Source organism: Lycium barbarum, chromosome 1 (genome assembly GCF_019175385.1).
Source record: "Lycium barbarum isolate Lr01 chromosome 1, ASM1917538v2, whole genome shotgun sequence".
Taxonomy (NCBI): Eukaryota; Viridiplantae; Streptophyta; class Magnoliopsida; order Solanales; family Solanaceae; genus Lycium; species Lycium barbarum.
This window is the reverse complement of record NC_083337.1, coordinates 145,594,974-145,619,263: the sequence shown is the minus strand read 5'-3', so window position 1 is coordinate 145,619,263 and position 24,290 is coordinate 145,594,974. Positions and strand designations below refer to the sequence as shown.

Sequence of the window (24,290 nt, the reverse complement as noted above, 5' to 3'; positions counted from 1 at the left end):
AGATTAAGGGTAATTGTGGTAAATTAAGGAGAGTAGGAAACTGATGTATCCTTTTTCTTGGCAAAAGACATAAATTGACCCTTAAACTATACCCCAAAAGTTATTTTCACACTTAAACTATACGGGCGACCTATTACACACCTAATATATGAAAAAGTGATATAATTTAACCCCTGACGCACATATAACAAGTCTCAGGTGTGGAAGTGTACCACACGCGCGCGACACGTTAGCAACGCGTCATTTATGCTTTCACAATTTTTCTTTTTTTTCTTTTTTTATTTATTCTTTCACAATTTTGCTTTTTTTACTTTATTAACAAAATTAAAAAATTTAAAAACTAATTTTCCCTCTTCTTTTTCATTTCACCACCCCCCCGCCCTTCCCTTCCACCTTCACGCTACCCCCACCCCCCAAATCCTTCACACCACCAGCACCACCGTTACGCCGCCCCCACCCCCGACCCCCCTTCGTCTTCTTCTTCTTCGTTTTTTATGCCCCCACCCCCACCCCTCAAACCCTCCTTCTTCATTTCTGCACCGCCGCACTACCGTCTGCCAGCCCCCAGGCCACCCATTGTCAATCTTCTACCACATTCCAATCTCTCATTCTAATCTTCTTTCTCTTAGAATTATTACGCTAATCATCATTGCCGATAAATTACAAATTATTTCCACAAGTTGAAACCATTACACATTCTTAAATCTGAAATGGGTAGTCGAAAATGTTATTGGGTTACCAATTTTGAATGTGAAATTTTTGTTTGTTGGTGATTTGTCAAAATTGGTAATCAACAGTTGCTTGTCAAGTAATATCAATTGTGAATGTTCATGGTGGAAAAAAAAATAGAAACGGTAAATGCCGGAGACGAGCTCGTTGGAGCTCCAGCGTAGGTGGAAGTGAAGAAGAAAACGAGGGGCATGGCGGTGGTGAAATGTAGAAGAAGAAGGTGCTGGAGGTGGAGGTGGCGTGAGGGTGGAGGAGGGGTTGGGATGTGGTAGTTAAATGAAAAATATGAAGGTTTTGGCTAGTGGGGGGTGGTCTGGTGTGGCAGTGATGTTGTGAAGATGAAGAAGAGGGGGGTGGGGGGAGGGGTAAAGGGATCCTAAAATATGTATATTTAGACAAAAAAAAAAAATCAACAAAACGCGCCCCTTTTAAAATTATTTTTATATTTTATGTCACATCAGCTCTCAGGGGTTAAATAATATCACTTTTTCATATATTAGGTGTGTAATAGGTCGCCCGTATAGTTTAAGTGTGAAAATAACTTTTGGGGTATAGTTTAAGGATTAATTTATGTCTTTACCCCTTTTTCTTTGGGTAAAAAGTCTCTAATAATTTTATTTTCTTTCACTTTTCCTTACCTAAAGGCCCTATGTGAATTCACCTATGAAAGATAATTGCACATTTTCAACAATGATGCTTATTCATAATTATGGAAAGGACTATACTCGTAAGGAATACACTCCTCTGGATAATGTAATTTGACAAGGTAAATGATTATTTGTGTCAATTCGTGGCTGACCACTAAATCGACCGTCTTAAATGATGGGAATTTGGGTTGCTCATCCATAAAATATACGGTATCTTTTTTTATTCTTAGTAGGCCAAGAATGTGCAAAATGGACAGGTAAGAAAGTCGATAAATTTGGACGGTTGTTTATTGGGTAATCAGTAAAAAGTAAAGGTTGCAAATATATCCCTCAATTTTGCGATTTAGAGCAAATATATCTCTCATTACAAAAGAATATATTTGCATCTTTTGATAACGGCAGGGTATATTTACACCATTTTGTAACGATAAGGATATGTTTACATCATTTTGTAACGGCAAGGATATATATATGCTATTTTTATAATGAGGGATATATCTCCTCTAAATCGCAAATTGAATGGCATATTTGGACCTCTGTCCTTTCTTTAGCTGTCCTATGGTAGATCTAAACGTGTCTCCCGGGTAGTTTGGTGGTTATGTGTCTCCTTCCGCTAAGTAGATTTTTTTTTTCCAGTGCTGTTCAATATCGGATCAGTAATACAATATAATTCCCTAAAAAAATAGTCCATGATTCAATGACTTAATAACTGAGAATTATGATCTTACAATTGCTCTTTTCTTTGGAACAAGTTGAAGTGAAAGCATTCTTTGACATGCATGAGCAAGAATGAAGCCATCGAGGAGGAGTTCACCTAAGAAGAAGAGGCTCGGATGGCAAAGCTCATAAGTTACAAGATATGTAAAACGGAAAAGGGCCAAAATTACCCCTGAACTTTGGGAAATAGTTCATCCATACCCTTCGCTATACTTTAGAGTCAATTATACCCTTATCGTTATACTATGGGGTCAATTATATCCTTATGTCTAACAGCTGCCACGTGGCATCATCCCAGCACTTCAAAATTATTTTCCCCTCAAATAATTTTTTACCCACTAAAATAACCCAACTCGACCCGATTTTTTTTCAGCCAAGGGTAATGGGTTAGGTCCGTATCAGTTTGGCTGGAAAAAAAAAATCGGGTTGGATTATTTTAGTGGGTAAAAAATTATTTGAGGGGAAAATAATTTTGAAGGGCTGGGATGATGTCCCGTGACAACTGTTAGACATAAGGGTATAATTGACCCCTTAGTATAATGGTAAGGGTATAATTGACCCTAAAGTATAACGAAGGGTATGAATGAACTATTTCCCAAAGTTCAGGGGTAATTTTGGCCCTTTTCTGAATGTAAAATGCTTCTATTGCTGCTTTCACAAAATTTATTATTTTATTGAATTATTAGCTAAATAGAAACAACAATCATCATTTTTCAGGAACTTGGGACTTTTTTTTAAGAATTTTTTCAATTTATTTATTATGTATGAAGTTTTTTAAAATTTGACCCACTGAGTGAGTTATTGCCACGATTCAAATCTGACACTTAGGCCATGACTGGACACCTTAGCCATATCCTCACCAGGCAAATCTTCAAAGCTAATTATGCAAATAAACGACTAAAACGGTAAAGGAACAATAACGAAATGGAAGGAAAAATAAGTACAAACACAAAGCCAAAATACTCGAATACACTATAAGTCATGGAGCGACTATAGAATACTGATACAACTGCCTGGGCATGGTCCAAAATAAGAAAGATAAGATAGAACTGGAATGGCCTGCACTAGTGATGGCTCACCCCAGCTGAACAGAGCCGAAATGATCTAGAAATCACGGATCAATTGTTGGACCACCCTCAACAGGTCCTACACCAAATATCTCACTATCAAATGATCCAACAAGTTCATAGACTCGGCCTTCTCATCTTACCAGGACAGTTCTCAAAACACTGTAGTGCATCCTGAACATGTGAAGCTTAAACAATACAACAACATACCCAGTGAAATCCCACATAATGGGGTTTGGAGAGGGTAGAGTGTACGCATGACCTTACCCCTACCTTGAGAGGTAGGGAGGCAGGCGGTTTCCGGTAAAACCTTGGCACAAGGAAATCACCCGAGCTCCTCAGGTTCCAACACGAACTATATTTTTGTGATATTGTCTCTTTTTTTGGGTATATTCGTGTTGATTGATTCGCCAAACAGATTCTGCTAGGTGCCATCACGGCTTAGTGAAATTTGGGTCATGACCTCCCATTTAGGTTGACGGGGTCTCTTTGCCATCACCCGACTAACTGTGTACTCATAGTCCCTTTAACAAGATTACTACTCTCATCATAAAAAGGCCACAATAAGGCCATAACAATAACCAAGAAACAGCAGAAAATGAGGTTTTCTTCAACAACTCTCAATTATTTGCACATAGAACTTGGTACTTATTTTATCAGATGTAAGAAGAAAAAATAGACCAATGGAGATTACATTTGATGGTTTTCAAGGGGGCAAAAGAACCTCTGCTAAGAGCTTAGACCTTTGCTCTGCATTTCTCAGCTGCACTATAACCTTTGCAGTTCGCACAATAAGCTCTCGTCCACCAAGGGTACATTCAAAGAGAATATGACTTACCTATCGAATTAAATATATAGATGAATGTCAAGACAAAATGAAGAGGATGGTACAACTGTAGTGTGATTCTTGAAGTGATCAATTTAGTCATTTGAAGATGGTTCAGAGAATAAGAGTTTTTCTTTTAATCTGTAAAAGATTTCTATTGGACACCAGGCAAAGTAATTCCAGTGGAAGAGTTTTTATCATACTTCATTACTTTGTAAAGCAATTGTGTGGATAAAGGGATCAGCATATTAAACAGTGACCTGGTCCAAAACTCCAAATCTTTCAAAGCACCCACTGAGATGTAGTTGGTAAAGCATAAGAAGTTAAGGTAAGGTTGATTAATGCAATGAACTGGTGATGCTCCTGCTAGTGCTACTGCCAAATTCCTGATCAAGAAAACTGCAAATTCAAAGGATGGTTAGCCTCATGAAATGCAGAATTACATCCTGCAGCATTTGACATAGAGCAAGTACAATATGAGGATACATCCTTTGATAAGAGAAGTGTTAAAAGTTGTTAGACGAATCATTACAAATAGCATGAGAATAGCAACAGCCAGGATTGACGCATCAGAAACAACACTTGAACAAGTGTACGCCTGCAACATAAACATATTGCTTCCTTATCAGGGTGGACACAAAAAAGAAAAAGTGCATTCAAGAAATTCGGCGGGAAATAAGTGATGCTGCCTAAGATCAATGGCTTCAGCTGCCAAAGAGAGCTCCAAGTAATTAGCTCTGAATATAATAGGACAGAAAGAGACTAGTTGCAGGTTCTACAAATTTGCCAATTATATGGAGCACCTGACTGAAAGTTTAGAAAGTAATGATAAGCTTCGACACCCTAAGTACCCTGAATGGATTATTTGGAGAACATCTCAATTGAGTAATGAGTATTGACTACTAAATGAAATTCAAATAAAAGAATGTTATCCACTAAAAACATAGGGAAGCATCTGTCAGTTAATTTTGACAAAATCAATCAAGCAGTTAATAACTTCATATGGCTTATCCAGAAAGATGGCAAAGTTCACATAATGTAATAACCATGGTTTTACCTATTCATTGATGCGACTATATGGAATGATGAAGTTTAAGCACATTCTCTTGCATGCATATATGTATGTTGAGTATAGTTATGCACATATTTATAGTTTAATCAAGTCAAGCAATCATTAATCCAAATAAAACACAATAAACTAAATTAACAAGTAGTATCTTCAACTTAAGCAGTTGGCGCATTCCCTAGCAACTGGAATTGAGCAGCATATCACCAAGTGTTAAGTGAGGACACCAATTTCCGCAGATTGCCAACCACCCTGTCAGCCTACTGATATATCTCAAAGACTTCCTAAAATGTAAACCATACAGAATGGCAAAAATGCTATAACAAATACTACTACAAGAAAATTGATACAAAGGAGAAATTTCAAACAATAATGCTTTGATCAATCGACACAGAAGTTTATTCAGTAGTATATAGATTCACAAAGATCCAATTTTTAGCTTTCCACCATATTCCAAAAGCGCAAAGCCCTTAAAGGACAAGCAATAGAACTCATAGTCAAATTCTTCTGGCACCTTAGAAGGGACACCATCTTGGACAATGATATGATGAGATGCTATGACTTGAGATTCATTTGAAAACTGGATGTGAGTTTTATTATATACATTTCGGTCCCTTGTCTTAATTAGTACACAATCAACTCCCTCTCTTTGCTGAAGATTTTGTTAGAGTTGGAGAGTTGTTTGTGCAACTACTACATATGAATACTTTTTGTAATCACGGCAAGGATGAATATTTTTCTTCTTTCTTTCCCAGGCTAGTATTATCCTCAAACAAATAATGGACAGTGAAAATAAGGTAACAATTAAGATAGAGCTAACCATTTTATGGAGAGTTCATGCAAAGTTTTTCTACTAAAACCAGATCACAACAGAATCTTAGCTCAGCTTACAACCCAACTATCTCTTTTCAACAGATATTCACAGCCTACCATATTTACTTCCAAAATTTACATTACTTAAACTGGAAATGTAGAACTTTTACACAAAAAACTCTTATCAACCAATCACCATTCACTACTCATCACAATCAACTCCCTCTGTTCGGACGGAATTCTTCTGGAAGTAGGTTTTATTATATACATTTTGGAACCTTTTCTTAGGACCCGTTTGGCCATGAGAATTTTTCGCTTTTTTTTGGAAATTCATTTCATTTTATTTGAAAATCAACCATGAAAATTCCAACTACAACGTTGTATTTGAAATTTGGAAAACACCTAAGCCCTTAGTTTTCACTTTCAATACATTCAAACAATCAGATTCTTTGCAATAATTATAACCAAGCACAACTCCATCTCCAAAATTCCAAATAAAGTGAAAAATATTTTGGTTTTCATGGTCAAACGCCTACTTAATTTAAACACAATCAACACCCACAGTTAGCTGAAGTTTGTCCAGTTTGTTAAGAGTTGGAGAGTTTAGTTGGTCAGTTGATGCAATATTCTCAAGTAAAACTAGATCTGAGCATATAGCTCCACTGTCTCAGCCTATCAAATTTACTTGGTAATTTTAGATTATATAAGCTGGAAAGTTAGATACTTTACACATGAAAACACTTGTAACAATTAAAAGCACCATAAATTTCAACCAGGAATTAGAGCTCACATGTCATACCAAGAAACCCATTAAGCACTGGAGAAAAAGGAAAGGGAGAAATGATGGGAAGCCATTGGAATGGGCGGTATTGGCAAGACTTCAATTTTTATAAAACATAAATATGAAATCTTGCCACGCCACCCAATCCAAAAGCTCCCCGAAACACTCATCCCCTTTCCACTTCCTACAAAATTTCATAAGCTTTAGAGACAGGAACTACAAATAGATGGTGAAGAAGCGGCAGTTGGGTGGAAACCCTAATATATTTTGCATTAGGTTTACAAATATGAAAAGCAGTGTGCGTTTTAACCACCCATGTTTTAGTTTGTTACATGTAACTCCAATGACTTCTAGATATGATTCTATGCATCAGCTCATTCTTTTTTTTTTTTTTTTTTTTTTTTTTGATGATATGGGAACCCGCAGCCGCTGCCCTTCGGGTGCGCACAGGGTAAACCCAGCTCTTATGTAATAGCTCGCAAACCACACAAGAGAGATAACCCGCACTAGGCAAGCCCCGTGTGACGAGCTCGACCCAGAAGGCAAATCCCCTGCTAGCGTAGGCAGGGGGTTTCGAACCTGAGACCTTCATTATGAAAGCCCCATGCTCAACCAACTGAGCCACCCTTGCGGGTCCATCAACTCATTCTAATGTTACTTTATGAAGCAAACTGAAAATAATTTTCGAATCCAAATTCAATAAACATGTATTTTTTGCTAATATACCTTTTTTGGGAAATATATATAATAAGCAGCGAATTAGTAGGTGTTTGGCAATAGAAATAAAAAACTTTTTCACTTTTTTTTTTGGAATTTTGGAGTTGGAGTTGTGTTTGGCCATAGTTTTTGCAAATAGTATTTTTTTTTTGTTGAAATGTTTTTTTTTTCAACATCATTTTGGTTGTGAAAAAAGTGAAAAACACTAATTTTTGAAAAAAGTGGAAAAAAAAATCCGGAAAAAAGTGAATAATTCTTATGGCTAAACGGGTCCTTAGAATATTTAAAAAAAAAAAAAAAAAACTCAATTCAGTGTAAATCATAATTTAGTAATAAACATAGGGCTATTTACTATTTAGCTACTCCTATTAGCTTACTAGACATGTGAAGCTTAGGCACGTTGGCCAAATGTTTATTTTTTGTTTTCAAGAACTGGATTTCTGCAGCCCGAGCTTTCTGAATAGGGCAACTCCACATCTGTTTTGAATACTTTTGATGAGGTTCCGGATTGTACTCATGGAGAACTATTGCTATTCTTTTGAGTCATCGGGGCATGTCTCGATTGACTATTTTATTTCGTGTCGTAGAGGTTTTATACACAAAATAGTTACTATTATTTTTGGCTTACATTTCTATGGTTAATCATATAATATGTATGAATGAAACTCTTTGCCTTGGACATTTTCTTTTAATTAAAAAGTGGTTGGTTTAAAGATTGCATCTTTATTTTGATTCTAAATTATTCAAATGATGGTACATTGTTTTGAAAACACGCATGTATACATTAAGCATAAAGATGAATTTTCTAGAATGTGTTGGTTTGGTCGAGTCGGGTAGAGCTACAAGTGCCGATCACATGAATTTGGGACGTGACACGTCACGTGAATTTATAACAGTGATAATTAAGCTTTCATAAACACATACCGAGGTAAAATTCATTAATTTAAAATAGGCTTGAATTTTTTTAATTCAATCCTACCTGGGTTGGGTTGGGGGTGGGGGTGAGTTGGGCTGTTTTCATGGGCCAAATTCATTTTGATAGCTCTAGAATGAAAATGTACCAAAAGTAAGGAACATATTTATTATTCTTTAAAACCGCAAGGACACATTAAGGGTAGGATGAAAGCTTGTTCTCTCATGGTGAATTAAAAAAAAAAAAAAGGGGGGGGGGGGGGGGGGGGGGGTACTGAAAAGGGAAAAGAAGAAGATGAAAATAAAAGAAAATTGTTGGGTTTTAGTTTTTTAGTGGGTGGCGGGTTAGTTGGGGCGGACGGGTTAAAAGAGTTTAAATAGATGAGTAGATTTAGTTAAGAAAAAAGTCACGTAGGTGCCACATAGGAAAATTAAGGTGGGACTTTAGGATTTAGCGGAGTTGGGACGAATATGACTCTCTTTTTACAGTACAAGGGCAAATATGGCCCTAAAGTAGTATGGCAAGGGCAAATATATTGAAAAAGTATAACGAAGGATAAATATAGCTTATTTGTGAGAGTACAACGACAATTATACTTAAAAAAAAATATTTTGACAAAAAATATATATATATAATTTTCCTAATTTTTTGATAGGCTTAATAAAATGGATTAAATTTAATAACTCTTCTTAATACCCAACTAATTGGAAATTATCTAAATATTTCCTGCATAATAGAAATTTGTTGAAGGTCCTTATCTCATAAAATTATATAATATTCACTGAATTATCATAATCTTTGGCTTAGTTTCATTAGATTATGTAATAATTTATTACTCTTATGTGTATGTGTGTGTTTCTCTCTCTCTCTATATATACTAGTGTACTTTACTCGCGCTACGCGCGGTCATAAAAGGAGTATAAAATATGAACGTTATAATTTTTAGAAAAGAAATAATATTTATTAATTAAAAATCTTTTCATGTTTCTACTAATTTTTTTATGATTTGTTGATAATTTATATTTTGATTGAAAGAATTTTGGGATACATTAAGATTGCTATGAAGCTGCGCATTAAAATTGATATATGTAACTTGAACGGAAACAAAAAAAAAAAAGTAATGAAGAAGAGAGGGGAAAAAAAAAAGATAACATAAAAAATGGGTATTGCAAACCTAAGCCTGATTTTGCTTAATCATTTATAAATAATGTAATACAATTTTAAGATATACAATAAAAAAGGATTTTCACTCATTTATGTATGAATAGGCACAAATTATTGAACTTGTAGAGGTGTTAATATTAATATATAAAATGACGACAAATGTAGATTTTCCCCGATTACTTGTTAACATGTCGACTGAAGTATTTTTATTACGCTTTAAACTTGAACTCTTTCATATAAAAACTTTTGAAATTTCACATAAAATGCAAAATGGAAACAACCATTTGGTGGACTTTACTATTGAAAGCAAACACTTCATATATTAGTGAAATTTGAAATGATTGTTAGTTCCCAATAATGAAATTAGATACTACAATTCTTTTATGGAAAAAATTGCCAACATCTATTTTGTGTCAGGCTATTAGCTAATTTATATAGTTGTATTATTTGGAGTATCTACTTCTACATAATATACATTTTTTATACATTATCAATGAAACTTATATAATTTTTGTATAAGTTTTAAAGAGTACTAAAAAAGGTAAAATTAAAACTAAAATTTTGTAGATTTCATTTTATAGCTATATTAACTGTACAAATAAAAAACACTCAATTCAATTTTAGTTGTATATTTAGAAATACAACTTAATTTTTCTGACATAATCTGTTAATACTAAAATCTTTTAGCATGCAAAAAGAATGGCAATAAAAAAAAATTATCAACTAATTTATGTAGACAATCCTTTGACAATTTATCACATCTCTAATAATCACCTACTAAACAAAACAAAGAATTAGTTATGCAGTGAAAAAAATGAACAGAGAGGATATCAAGACAGTATTTTTTTTTTATAAAAAAAAAACAAACAAACAATTAGTATGAATAAAATCAAGTCATCTAATTATCCAAATTATGAGAAAATTAGATACATTGCATGTGGTGCAAAAGCGATCATTAAATAACTTATTTTGCAAAGTCAAGTTTAAGAAAGACTAATTGTCCTTAGCCTCAAATCTTCCTGTAGTGATTTTCTAGTTTCTTTTCATGTGTCCATCATTGGTTTTCTTCTTTCTCTGAAATAATAAATTTCAAAAATCGATGAACTACGAATAGGAATAGTAAGAAGATATCGAAAATTAATTTACTAAATGAGAATTTTAACACGTAAGAACATACATGAAATATTCTTAATGCAATAAAAAAAGAACACAAGAAGAATAACATACCTACAAAGAGGATATATATGAGGGGGGGGGGGGGGGGGGAATATAATTTAGTATCAAATGACAGAGGAATGAATTGTCACTATAATTATCAGTCATTAATTACGATGGAAAAAACGGCTTTAGGCTTGATTATAAATAAATATTACTATTACGTGGAAACGGATCAAACAGAGGGTTACTTAATTTATTACAATGTTGAACGTGGTTTGGACTCTTTCAAAGGCTCATTTAATGTATGACGCTTTTGTTATTCTATTTATTTAGTAATTAGTAAATTTTATAGAGAAATGAAGAAAAAATTGTCAAAAAAAAGGAGAATACCATGTTGGTGTGATTTTAATTAGGTGTCATAACTTGTATATTAAATTAGGAATTATGAAATTAATTACTAATACTAATTAAGAGTAGAAGTTATGAAGATGAAGGGGAGTGAGTTATGGAGATGACTTTTAAAATTAGAATAAAATAATTAAAAATGATATAAAAAGTCAAAAAAAGAGAAAAAAGATAAATAGAATTCTTGACCATAGAGAGGTGTCACATAGAATTGTCTATTCCTAGCTTTATATTAACTATAGATTTAGATCATGGTGAAACCATTCATGACATTCTCTTAACAGCACGGGCATAATAATCAAGTAGAAATGGCAAAAGTTTCAGTTTGCTACTGCATGCCATCTTCTTATCATCATGTATTTATCATGTTGTGCATTAAAACTCTCCCTTTTTAATGTTTTAAATCATTTTCTGTTTACATTTCATCCATTTTATTATTAATGTGATTTTAGAAATTGAAGTACTATCTTTTTCATCAAACATGAATACTTCAAATAACCTTAATATATACGAGAATATGCTAAGTATTATTTGTAATACTACTTATGTAGTTCTTAATCACAATTTAATATCTGTATAGATTGATAAATAAAGATAAGAAATCAATTAGTGTTGTTATCTTCTTGAATTGGTATCTCTAACTAATTCTAATAATCTTTAATTTTTTTTGTAGTTCTCAGCCCGACGATTGCTCAAGATGACGAAGTTAAAGAATGCAGTGCTCAAATCAACATAAGATGCAAAGACACCCAAGATTTTACGCCTATCTGCACGAACACATATCATGATAAATTATTTGATTCATTTTGTATGGGGGGAGGTTTTGTTTGTATATGTAAGTACTATTGTTAAAGATTTCTTTAAAGTGATAGCGCTAAGTTCTCTGATTGGATTTCATCAAAATGTTAAACTTATTATTTATTTGATCGAATTATAAGTTTATGTTCTATGGTTAAAATGAGTCAATTATTTATTTACAATAATTATGTTATTGTTCTCTTCTTATTAATGGATGTGGGGGCATACTCTTGAAAGAAAAAAATACTTATCCACATATTATGTATATAGCAAGTGTATGGTATATATTTATTACATAAAATTTATCGTGATAAATTAATATGCAATGTTATATTGTAATTTATTATTTTACCTTACTCAATTAGTATTCATTGATGCATACACAAGATCCAAGAAGATTTTCCTTTGAAAGTTCCTTATTAATTAGCATATGATGGTATAACCTGATAAATCAAACTTCTATCTTTTTTGCCCTGACCTTATTCTTTTTTCTGAATTTTATTCAATTTTATGTGGATGTGTAGGCGTAATTATTTTTAAGTGTGGTAAAATAAATAATTGTTTAACCTAAAAGGGCCACATAATTTTCTAGTTCATTTTAGGTAACTAAGAAGTATTATATTTTGTTAACTAATTAATGATGTCGACATTATATAGTCTCAATCTCTAAATTTTTAATAAAAATGTGATTTATTCTTGATGAAGTGATATATTGTCATTCTTTTAGATAAATTATTCATTACTTGAATGAAATAGATTAAAGGGCAATCCGGTGCATTAAGCTCTTGCTATGCGCGGTGTCGGGAAAGGACCGGACCACAAGAGTCTTGTAACACCTCGTATCTTAGAACTCATGTTAGACTCGTAACGTTAGAGTTTTAAAGAAAAATTTAAAAGTTTGTACGTATTACGAAAGTGGTTGATAGGCCTACTTCGGGCAGCCATAACTCCTTGATTAGTTGAGAATTTGGGAAAGTACCCTTAATAAAAGTTGTAGTACGTAGAAATACCTTTCTAACGATATAAGGACCAGGCCAATCAGAGGTCGGAACAAGGAGATATGATCGTCCAAATATTGGTAATAGTAAGGCACTTGAAATTCTATAGAATCGGCTAAGTTTTCGATACATCTACCTTCCAGTCATATTTCGTGAAAATCCGTTGGGAATTTGAGAAAACTTAAAACATTAAAGTTGTAGCTCTTTGAAATGGCTTTACAACGGTATATTGTGGAGCCCAAACAGAGCTCTGTACAAGAAGTTATGACCATTTTACCGAACACTGCATAGAACCGACACACGGGGCGCGTGTGGGCGCGTGCGATGGCCCCGCATCGCGGGCCGATCGTGCAACTCTGAGTATCGACCTGCAGAATGTCGCGCGATGGCCCCGCATCACGGACCGATCGCGTAACAAGTCGGGTTCGGGTCAAAAAGTCGGGATTTCGCATTTTAAGTTATATTTAAGCTTGGGGTTTATTTCTCTAACACCCCTAGTCACGAAAAATTACCCTAAAGTCAGGAAGAACAAGTTCCAAGCTTCAAAAACCCTACAAGGTAAGTTTTATCATGATTCTAGGTTGAATTCAAGTCCCTAATCTCTTTCTAACTTGAGTAAACCCTTCTAATCATTCCAAGTCAATATATATATATATATATATATATATATATATATATATATATATATATATATATATATATATATATATATATATATATCCTCGTAATCTAAGCAAGAAATCATTGTTCAGAAACTAGGGTTTTCAAGAAAACCCATCTCAAGGTTCAAGAATTCAAGATTTTGAAAATCTTCTTCAAAGCTCAAGTCTTTAATTCAAGTTTTGGAGTGACTAAGGTATGTAGAGTTACTATCTACATGTGGGAACATCATTGTTCTTCCCCACACCTCATAATCCATAAATTATGATTCTTTACGAAAACTAGGGTTTCTATACCATGCTCATGATAACCCTAGGTCCATGTCCATGATTATATTATGTATGAATTGTTATAATTTCATCATTGAGTTCTTAATATTTCTTTATGATTATTAAGAATCTGTCCGTAATCTATGAAAAATCCATATATCTCATTCCATGGGTTCATGCATGCTAGTTTATGATATATTATGCTATTTTCAAGAAAATACTATACATGTTTTACAAGTTCATGCAAGCAAGCTATAATTTACGATATCCATGTACAAGTAAGTTATATTCATGAAAACCATGGGCAGCAAGTGCCACTTATTTTACATATTCATGATTTTGGGAGTTGCTTTAATTATCGAGGAAGGCTTCAGATAGCCTGAAACTACGTAGCCACCGTAGGATGAGGATCGCTCCACCCATGTCCCGGACGATCTCTCATAATGACTGGATCCTTTCATATTTTATTAAATCTCATGTTCCCTGGCAAAGACTGAGTATTCTGCTGGCGAGACGCAAGCACCAAACCATGGATCAGTTATAAGTTATTGCTCTCCCTACCTATGATATTTTTTACCATGTTATATATAAATATATGTATTCATGTTCATGACCAGGTTTCAGTTCCTATCATTATTATTTCATGTCCCATGTTATTTCATTCAGTTGCTTTACATACCATTCCATTCAAAGTGTTGACGTCCCCTTTCTATTGCCCGGGGGGCCTGCATTTCACGATGCAGGTACTGATATACAGGACGACACATCTGCTCAGTAGGACAGCATTCGTATCAGCTTATTGGTGAGTCCCATCTCATTCAGGGTTTAGTCAACTTTTGTTTTATGATTAGTTATGCATCTAAGGTATGCTGGGGGCCTTGTCCCAGTAAGTATGTTTTCCAGTCAGACTCATGATAGAGGTTTCATAGACTAGACAAGTCAGTTATGTTATGTCAGACAATCAGAGTCGTATAACCATTTTGGCTCATTCATGTTATTTCCGCACTCATGTTTAAACAAGTATTTTTATTAAGTATTATGACTTACTATGTTTTATAAAAGCTCATCATGCATTCACGTTATATTCCGCTCATGTTATGCCTCATGATGATTCAGCAAGCCATGTGGTTCGCTCGGTCACATGCAGCAAGGCACCGAGTGCCGTGTTTCGCCCAGGCCATGATTCGGGGCGTGACAAGTCTATTATACGCAGCCTTATCTAGCATTTCTGCAAGAGACTATTTTAATAGCTTGAACCCGTAACTTCTTGGTCACATTAAAATAGACTCATGTAAAGAAATTAGTTGAAAACTCGTATACCAAACTCAACTTATACAAATGAATTCACTAACTTTAAATGCCAATTGAATGACTCAAAATCACAGTAATTATGAATTATCGCTGTCATTATAAATATTAGTGCCTTACAATTTGCTCCACTCATTATAATTTTTAAATAAATAAATCATGTTATTGTTCATTAGTCCTTACAAAGGGCATGAAGGGAGTCACACTTAAAAGTTGTCAAAGTGGGCCGACCTAACCCAGCCCTAACCGGTAACATAATTTGATGGTCTAGGACGGACGAATGAAAGGCCTTAATATGACCAATCCAGCCTGACTTTAAACATTTTTTTGCACGGATTGACCTTCTTTTGGGTGGTCTTTAAATTTTGTCCCTCAAATTGGTGTCCTTTAAGTTTTACCCTTCACTTGAAAAGGTGACCGAAAATACTGAGGTTCTGGGTTCGAACTCCCCCACAGACATAAAAATAAAAATAATTTCGCAAGGCAAGGCTTTGAGAAAAATCTGTCTTATGCAACATAAGTTGCCTTAAGGCATAACTAAAGTTATGCCGGATCCGGCATATGTTGTCTTAAGGCATAATTAAAAATTTGCCTTATAAGACCGATGTCGGATCAGGCATAACTAAAAGTTGTCTCCAGCATAACTAAAAGTCTGTCTTATAAATTGCCTCAAGGCATAAAAGTTATGCCGGATCCGACACAACTTTAGTTATACCTTAAGGCGCGTATGCCGGATCCGGCATAACTTTTCTCAAGGCTTGCGTTGCGAAATTATTTTTTAACTTTATGCCGGAGCCGGGGTTCGAACCCAGAACCTCAGGGTTTCTACGTGAAGGGCAAAAATTAAAGACCAACAATTTGAGGGGCAAAAATTAAAGACCACCTCGAATGAGGGGCATTCCTGCGAATTGCCCGACCTTAAACAAGTCACTGCTTAGGACAGGCCATACTTTCAATTTATTTAGTAGGTGTTTGGTCATAGAAATAAAAAAAAAATCACTTTTTTTGGAATTTCGGAGTTGAAGTTGGAGTTGGAGTTGTGTTCGGCCATAGTTTTTGAAATTGTATTTTTTGTTGTTGAAATATACTTGTTTTTGTTGTGAAAAAAGTGAATTCTTGTGAAATTGTATTTGAAATTTTCATGGCCAAACACTAATTTTTGAAAAAAGTGAATAATTCTTATGGTCAAACGAGTCCTTAATCTCTTTATTTAAAAAAAAAAAAAAAGGAAAAGAGAAAATTAAGACCTAGAACCATTCGGACATCTAGTGTAGAAAAGATTGGCTCAACTCTCTAAGAGCCCGTTTGGATTGGCTTATAAGTTGCTGAAAACAACTTAGTTTTTTTTAGTGTTTGGCTGGTCAGCTTAAAGCCATTTTGTGCTTAAAATAAGCTAAAAAAATAAGGGAAAAGGACAAAAATGGCCGGTGGGGTGAAACTAATCCCACCCTTTAACCCAATTTTTTCCAAACCCAAATTATACCCACTAAACTAATCTCACCCATTAGCCAAAACTTAAATAAGATAATTTTCAATTAAAGTCCAGTACAAGCAGGCACTCTCCTTAGCTCCATTTTAATTTGATTAGCTTGTTTTCGATTCGCAATTAGGTTAATTCCCGTAGATTTGTTACAAAATAATTGTTGCTACTTTTTTGTTTTAAGCTAGGCAATTAGGATAAATAGCAGTATTTTGGCTTATCCAATACAAGCAGGCACTATTCTTCGCTCGATTTTGACTTTGCTTAGCTTTTGATTTTTGATTTTTTTTTATTCGCAATTAGGCTAATTCCTATAGATTTGTTACAAAATTATTGTAGGCAGTTTTTATTTTTTAATCAAGGAGTGTGTAATTGTCAGAAAATAGTTGTTGGCAGTTACTTTCGATATCTCTGGTATTTTTTTATATATAATATGTGTCATTTGTGTATAAAATATGTATCAGTAACTATCTGTAATGTATAGAAACTGTATAAAATATGAATCACTAAATTATGTATCATTTTTGTATATAATATGTATCATTTGTGTATATAATGTGTATCAGTACAGTGCAACTGTCCTGTATAGAATAGAAAATTGTATCATTTTTGTATATAATATGTATCATTTTTTGTATATAAAGTGTATATATAATTTTAGCATGTGTATATAAACTGTATCAGTCTTGTATAGAAAGTGTACCATACGTATAAAAAATGTATAATAGAAACCGTATCATTGTGGTATATAATATGTATCACTATTGTATATAAAAAAATATCATATCATTATTGTATAATATGTGTATAATAAATGTATAATTAACGTATAATTTATGTAAAATAAATGTATGATTAATTCCAGCATATGTATATAAACTGTATAATTCTTGTATATAAAGTGTATATATAATTCCAACATATGTATATATGCTGTAGCAGCCTTTTGTCGCCACAAAAAGTCTTTTTTTTAAGCGCCTGGGCTGTTGGGCCGGTCAGCCTTGACATTATTTTGGGCCGACCGGCCTTTTTTGACATTATTTTGGGTCGAACGGACACCTAGTGGAATTAAGCTCAAATAGTGGTTAAATGTTGGATTAGTTTGACTGAGTGGACAGATAATATTCTTTTTCCCAAAAAATAATTGGGCCCGTTTGACTTAGCTTATCTAAAGCAGCTTATAAGCTGCTTTCAGTTTATAAGCTACTTTTTTTAAGCCCATTCAAACAAGCTCTAATTAAAATTAGTACTCTCTCCGTTTCAATTAATATGAACCCATTTGATTGGGCACGACATTTAAGAAAGAAGGAAGACTTTTGAAACTTGTGGTTCAAAATAAGCCTTGAAAATTTTTGTGGCTGTAAATTATTCATAAAATGAATTTGTTTCCAAATTAGGAAAGAGGCCATTCATTTTGACACAGATTAAAAAAGAAATAGATTCAAACAAATTGAAACAGAGGGAGTATATCTTTTTTCTTTCCTAGCCATCTCTCTCTCTCCCTCTCCCTCTCTCACGCAGGATTCCCTCTACCGTCTCTCTCACTCTCTCTTTATCTCTGCTTGCTCTCTCATATCCGCTCCACTACATCTCCTCCAAAGCTGTTAAAATTTCAACCTCAAGCTCCAAACAACATTAGGATCAAACCCCAAATATTAATTTGTCTAATATCAACGAAATCAAAGAGACCCCTTTTTGAATTGCTTCAAGTTTTTCATCGTCTCCAATAGTGTTTTCTATATCTTTCATCAAGTTACTCATAAATTGGTGAAAAACATGAATCTACCATTTTTATGGGCATTAAAATGAGAAAGATGCTTCCAAATTATTTATAAATGTATAAAAATTCTTTTTAATGAAAATCTCTTGTTTACATTGGTAAACTTATCTTCTTATTTCTAGGAATTAGGTTATTGCTGACTGATAAATTTGCTCTTTGTGATCTTGTATCTATATAGTGAAAAATAATAGAGAATTCATCAAGAAATTGCTCCATTTGTATTCTCATGGATTAAAATTTTATTTTGTTCAAAACGTGTTGCAGAAGATCTAGAAAGCAATTGATATTGATGCAGTTTGCTTCTTTAACTCAATTAGGGTCCTTCACGCGTGTCCTTGTTTTTGACAATATGTCTTAAAAATAAGCAGAGTTCACAGTACATGTGTGTCTTTTGCAAAAGAAGTTAGACTTATTGCAAGCTTTCAAAATAAGCTACGGATCGAGTCAACATAGAACTTGTCATAATCAGGTATGAGATGTGATTAATCTAACAGGTATCTAGTTTCAATGTGTAATCAAGTTTGTTTGTTATGACTTGCATGACACAGTTTTGAAATGCAATTTCTTGTTCTTCTTACGACGATTCAATATGATTTGTGAGTAATTAAACAACACATATGTTAAAAATATAGCATGAAATCATATCAGTCCACCATAACTAACATCCCACGTTAAACTCATTTTGGCTCCTCTTTTCGTCACCTAGCCGCTCAAGTTAAAGGTGTTTTATTCGAATAATTTTCCTTAAACTTAAAGAAAAATATTTTCATACAAATATCAAAAATAGACATAATATTTAAAGAGTAATGTAAAAATATTCTTTTCGTGCAAATATCAAGATCACAATGATATCATGAGATGGTATCACTTGAGATTCATTTGGAAACATGATGTGAGTTTTATTATTGCATTTCGGTCCCTTATCTTAATTTAAACACAAGCAACTCCCTCTGTTTGTTGAAGATTGTACAGCTTGCTAGAGTTGGCCAGTTAGTTGGTCAGTTCATGCAAAATTCTCAAATAGAGCTAGATCTGAGCACAATAAGCTGAGCATACAGATCCATCGTCTCTTTTTCAACAAATATTCACTACCTATTAAATTTACTCAAATTTTAGATTATTTAAGCTGGAAATGTAGAACCTTTACACAAAAGAACATATCACAAAAGACTCTTATCAAACAATCACAATTAAAATACCCATAACTGCAATTTAACAGAATTCAGAGCTCAGAAGTCATAGCAAGAAACTCATTTAGAGCTCCTCTTGTCCCCACCTCTACCGGTCAAGTTAAGGTGTTTATTTTTCCTTAAACCTAAGAAGTATTATTTTCATACAAATATCGAAACCAGAGATAATATTTAAATAGTAATGTTAAAATATTCCTTTTTGTGCAAATCACCCTAAATCAACCAAATTGGACCAGACCACAAGACCACATAGAAATGAAAAAAAGTAGGTTACTTTAAGTAGCCCAAAGCTAAAATCCAGAAATGTAAAAGACCAACCCAGAACACAATCCAAAAATTAGACTACAATTCATTTGCTAGCCACGAACTGTAAGCCCAACCCAGAAACTGCGCTAAAGAGCCCAAGCCCAGCATAAAATCCTAGATTACTATCCATCAGCTAGCTACCTAGTAAAAATGAAGAAATTGCATGGTTGCCTAGCGAGACATAAGTTCTCTAAGGGATCCGACATAACTTGTGAGATATTATGATGTGAAAAATAAACTTCTGCCTGCAAAAAAAAAAAAAAAAAAACATTTGTCGTGGGGGGACAAAAATTAAAGACCAGCACAAAACAGGGACAAAAGTGCAAATGACGCAGTAAAATAGTGAAACTGGCATGGTACTAAATAGGAGATTATGAGGTCAAAGAACTATGACTACAGTTAATGGAGGCATAAAAATGTTGACACCATGAAAATTGGGATTGAAAGAAAAGACTGATACTAATGCGAAGGATGCATATATTGAAAGATGCAGGGCATTCTCAAAACAAAAACACAAAAGGAATTGCTAGAGTGGGTCTTAAAAATCATTTATACAAAAAAAAAAAAGATGCTTTTTCTAAATTATTTCTTTCCACATTCAAAAATAAACTCTAATGTTTTTTGTTGTGAGTTTATATAACTTGAATCCATACCTTCTATACCATCTAAGGATAAAAGTTTATTATTTATTTGAATAATAATCCTGAAAGCCATCATATTGTGGTCATTGCACGTCGAAAACAACCTATATACGCTAATAACGGAAAATGCCTTAAGCATGCCAATTGATTGCTGCTGCATTAAATAAATGATTACTACTTATCAATAGTGGAACTTTCAATGTAATATTTTTTGCGTCAAAGGTAGGTTAAAAATAAATGCATAATTGTCTGTTTCCTTGGCTAAAATGGTGAAGTACTATCAAATATTCAAATGTGAAAATCTGACTAGCATTCTTATTGAACAATCAGTAAATGCCAAAAATCACATATTAAACGTTGATGCGTACACTAACAATCACATATTAAACGTTGATGCGTACACTAACATGAAGTCATGCTACACGTTTTTCTAGTGCAAATTTTCATTCACTACTACCCACTTCTTTCTCGATAAAATCTCAAACAACTGACACGCCAAAGGAAAAACAAAAAAAAAAAACAGAACCTCAAATTTTTATCTTGCTCCGCTTTGAGTACTGCAGATACTTCAATACTGTTAATCGTTATGTGTAATCAAAGTTAAATAATAAAATTGGGCAGATGAAGTAGTTTTTGCTATATGTCTGAAATTTCTTTATTGGGCTGTTGTCTACGATAGGCAGCCCAACATAATAGGAATATTTACTTGTCATATCTAACTCTAACTCTAAGAGGTATTTATAATGAGTAACTACTATTTAATTTTAATTACTATTTTTCATTACTACAGTAAATTTTCAATTTATCTCAAAGTTATACCAAACACATTAGGTTTTATGGCTTATTTCTCCCTCACCTCTCTCTCTTTGTTCCTCTCTCTGGTCAAATACCTTTCCCTCTCCGGCCAAATTCATTTCCCTCTTTTCGGTCAGATCTGGATCCGCCTCTTCCTCCTTCACGGCGACACCACCAGATCTGAGAAACGCCTCCGCCTCTTCCTCCTCCACGGCAGCACCAGCGTCGGAGCACCACCAGATCACCACAGCCGCCGCTCTTAAAGAGTTTCAACACTTGTTTTACTTCGTCGGAGGAAGAAGAATTGGAATTTTCCATCGTTGAAGAAAGATTTTTTTTGTAAAGAACACGAAAGAAAAAAGAAGCCATTACGCTTCTCAGATCTGACGGATATCGGAATCCATGGCTTCTTCTCCTTGTAATATCTTAGATTTGAGTGTATTCATTTTTTTTTTATACTGTAAATATAAGTTATATGTATTTGACTGATTGCATTTTGGAGGCAAACTAGAGTATTCGATTGTATGTGTTGTTTGAATGATCTATATACATATGTTTGTACACATTTTTTTGAGTAAATATAGTGTATTTGAAATTTTGCATCTGAAATTTTGTTGAAATACATTCAGATACATAAAAACTATATCAATATATAAATACAATAAAATACATAGCTCCGTCGTGTATTTAAATGCACTGGAATATAATTATTTTGAATACATAGAGAAATTAAGGTTGCATGCATTCAAATACAATCAAATACACGTGATATCAGATAAGGTTAGATACAACTGAATAGTGTATTCAAATACACTCAAATACAACGAGTTTGTCATAAACTACCTACAAATTGTAAATTAATAAAAGGTGGCTATTAATTGTTAACAACTCTTAAAAGGTAGTTAATCCTATAAGTTGTCCAACATAATATTGGCCCATTCAAAAGATGGAGTGGGCTTGGATTTTCGCCCTCACTAAGTGCCATTTGCATTTTGTCCCTATTTTGTGCTAATTTTTCATTCAAAATCAAATTTATGCCTAGAGGGGCATAATTTACGCATGATAATATCCTAAAGGCATAAATAAGTTCTGCTTATAAGGCATAACCTTTGTCTTGCGATTTATTTTTTGTTTGACTGAGCTGGAGTTCCAATTCAGAACTTCATGATATTTTTGGCCAATTTTTTAGGCGAAGGAAAAAATTAAAGACCCGCAATCGTGGAAATTGTTCGATATAATGTCGATTTTGAAGGGCTAAACCTAAAGACAGGCATTTGAAGGACAAAAATTAAAGACCACGCCATTTGAAGAGCAAACCGTGCAATTACTTCCCTCACTAATTGTATAGTGCAGCCCACACCAACTGCAACTTTATAATGCTCCCTCACGTAATATTATTACAGTCAAAGCACTCATTAAGAATTAAGATACATGCATCATAACCTGCCTTATTTTCAAATTTTAACATTATAAAAAAAATCTCACATTTTACTTTGAGATATTATTTGAATGACGTGATCGTATAAAAAATTATTTACACTAATAGCGTATAAATATTGTGCATTCACATTAAGCAATTAGAGTATAAAGATGAGATTAATTTACAATGACAGCATAGAGTCGACCAGATTAAAATATTTATTTTTACAGTATTAAGATAGATTACATGTACATAGTACTGGCTTGGAGGTCTTAAAGAGTTTTCTGTTTCTTTGGAGAAACCTTTAGCTTTAAACACAGCCTTTTTTTGTGTTCTTTTTAGGAACAAAAATACATTTTTTTAAAAGAAAACTATCCAAAAAAACGCTAGCTAGAATAACTTCTCCACATATATTTTCACGAAACTTCTCCAAAGAGATATTTTCGAAAAACTGTCCAAATTGACATATAAGTTTCCAAATTTCTACTATATAGAAACATGGGTGGATCGTCGTCCACCCCAGGGACCCACTCATGTTTCTATATAGTCGAGTAGAATTAAAAAAAAAAAAATCAAGGAACCACTCTTCTATAATTAAAAAAAAATTAAGGGTCCACCCCTCTATAATAATAGAAATAAAAAATAAAAAAATTTAAGATGGAGCTCACGTGAAGAATTAGGAGACAATATTGAACACAAAAATCGCTAAAGAAGTCATAAAACCAAAACATTTAAAACTTAAGTTTAGACACATACATCTCACACAAATAATGAGGAATAACATCAAGAAGACGAAATATAAACGGTCTTGGATAATAGTAAATTATAAAATAGAATAAAAATTACGGTGGGGCCTACTCTTCTATAATAGTAGAAAATAAAAAGAAAAATTAAGGTGAGGCCCACTCTTTTATGATAGTAGAAATTAAAAAAAAAATTAAGGTGGGGTCTACGTGAAGAATTAGGAGGCAATTGCATAAAAAGAAGGGTGGGCTCACGTGAAGATATAGGAGACAATTGTAAAAAAAAAAAAAAGTGGGATTCACGTGAAGAAGTAGGAAAAAATTGCAACAAAAAAAAGGACATTTAAATAATGATAATAAGTTCAGAAAATAGTAAAATTCGTCGTCCACCCCAGGGACCCACTCATGTTTCTATATAGGAGAGCATTTAAAAAAAACAATTAAGGGCCCACTCTTCTGTAATTGAAAAAAAAATTAAGGGTCCACCCTTCTATAATAGTAGAAATAAAAAATAAAAAAAATTAAGGTGGAGCCCACGTGAAGATTTAGGAGACAATTGCAAAAAAAAAAAAAGGTGGGCCCATTTTTTTGAAAAAAATAGGATATTTAAATAATAATGATAAGTTCAGAAAATAAGGTGGGAAAGAAAGTGGACCCCATCGTCTCCAAACTCATATAAAAAAAAAGTGAACCCCATATTACAAAAATCAAGCAATATAAAAAAATGTGTGGATCCCAAAAAAAAATTAGGTGGGCCCCATACTAAAAACACCATGCAATATTAAAAAAATAAAATAAAATAAGGTGGGAAAGAAAGTGGACCCCACCGTCTCCAAACTCATGTAAAAAAAAAGTGGACCCCATATTACAAAAATCAAGCAATATAAGAAAAAAAGTGT

At 33.5% G+C, this 24,290-nt stretch overlaps 1 long non-coding RNA gene across 2 annotated transcripts; it reads right to left on the bottom strand.

Annotated features, from left to right (window-relative positions):
- Positions 1-3,063: 3,063 nt before the first annotated feature.
- Positions 3,064-7,427, bottom strand: LOC132641915 (uncharacterized). Of its 2 annotated transcripts, XR_009583018.1 has the most exons (4): positions 6,665-7,427; positions 4,519-4,584; positions 4,247-4,385; positions 3,064-3,998 (listed from the first exon to the last, which is right to left on the bottom strand). It is a non-coding gene; the product is annotated as an uncharacterized LOC132641915 (long non-coding RNA). The 2 variants fall into 2 exon arrangements; XR_009583017.1 differs by lacking the exon at positions 3,064-3,998 and having other exon boundaries at positions 4,104-4,385.
- Between the last annotated feature and the right edge of the window lie 16,863 nt (positions 7,428-24,290).